Source organism: Sinocyclocheilus anshuiensis, unplaced genomic scaffold (assembly GCF_001515605.1).
Source record: "Sinocyclocheilus anshuiensis isolate Anshui unplaced genomic scaffold, SAMN03320099.WGS_v1.1 scaffold1143, whole genome shotgun sequence".
Classification (NCBI taxonomy): Eukaryota; Metazoa; Chordata; class Actinopteri; order Cypriniformes; family Cyprinidae; genus Sinocyclocheilus; species Sinocyclocheilus anshuiensis.
This window is the reverse complement of record NW_015546123.1, coordinates 361,739-362,842: the sequence shown is the minus strand read 5'-3', so window position 1 is coordinate 362,842 and position 1,104 is coordinate 361,739.

Below are 1,104 nucleotides of genomic sequence, written 5' to 3'. Positions count from 1 at the left end.
GCTGGACGCTTTTGTCCATATTAGGAATTTCCTCATAGGACTTTCTGCGCGAGAGCGCCCTCCGGCTACGAGTATGAATGAAACATACACTGCATGAGTGTTTAGCGCTCCGCGATGTTCATCTCGCCTTATTCTGGGTCCGAATAAAACATCAGATCATGCACAGACTATCCTGTCTCTTTGAATTGAAATCTATATTTATTCACACCGGCTTTTGAAAACCTCTATGCGAACACACTTGCCCCGAAAAAGTGCGGGGGACGAATTTACGTGATATCAAAAGTGGGTGGGACACGTACCCCGCGTCCCCCGCGTAATCTACGCCCCTGGTCATATGAGACTCATTCAATTCAGTCATACAGTACAGCAATGCACAGATTTTGTGGACCTACACTCTAAAAAATGCTGGGTTAAATACAACCCAGTGCTGGGTAAAATAGGGGCAAACCCAGCAATTGGTCTGTTTTGACCCAGCGGTTGGGTTACTACCCAGAAGGTTGGGTTAAACATTTAACCCAACCGCTGGGTGATTATTGACTTTAATACGATTGTAGTCAAGATATTACTTCAAATACAGGTTTCTTACAATAAAGAACTATTGGGAACGCACAAGGGCACGCATGCCTGTATACTATGGCAGCACTGAGCACATTTCTCGAAATTGTTTAATTTGATGAGGGTAAGGGCAGCTGGGAATGGGAGCTAATGTGGAATCTGAAGAATTGCTCCATGCGGTAGGGGGCCCTTTTAAGCCTAACAAACTGAGGGAGGTCCGAGCCGAGGTCTAGAGGCCTTGGATAAATAAATGAAGGAGATGACCATGCGCTGTCCAGAAATCTGCCATCACACAGCCCCTGAACATAAACGGCCACAGCCCATCCCTGCTTGTGTAAAGGTAAGCTCCAAAAGAACGAAGCACGGCTATCAAACGACAGCTGAGAGGCTCCGCGGGCGAAGATGTGTTTATTTTCCCCAAAAGCTTCAGGGCTGAATTTATTTATCTTACGAAGGCATCGGCACCATGAACGAATTGCTTTGAAACCACCAGCACCATTCAAATTGCTTGTAGATGTTACTACACTTCGAGTGAAGTTAACCTGTGGC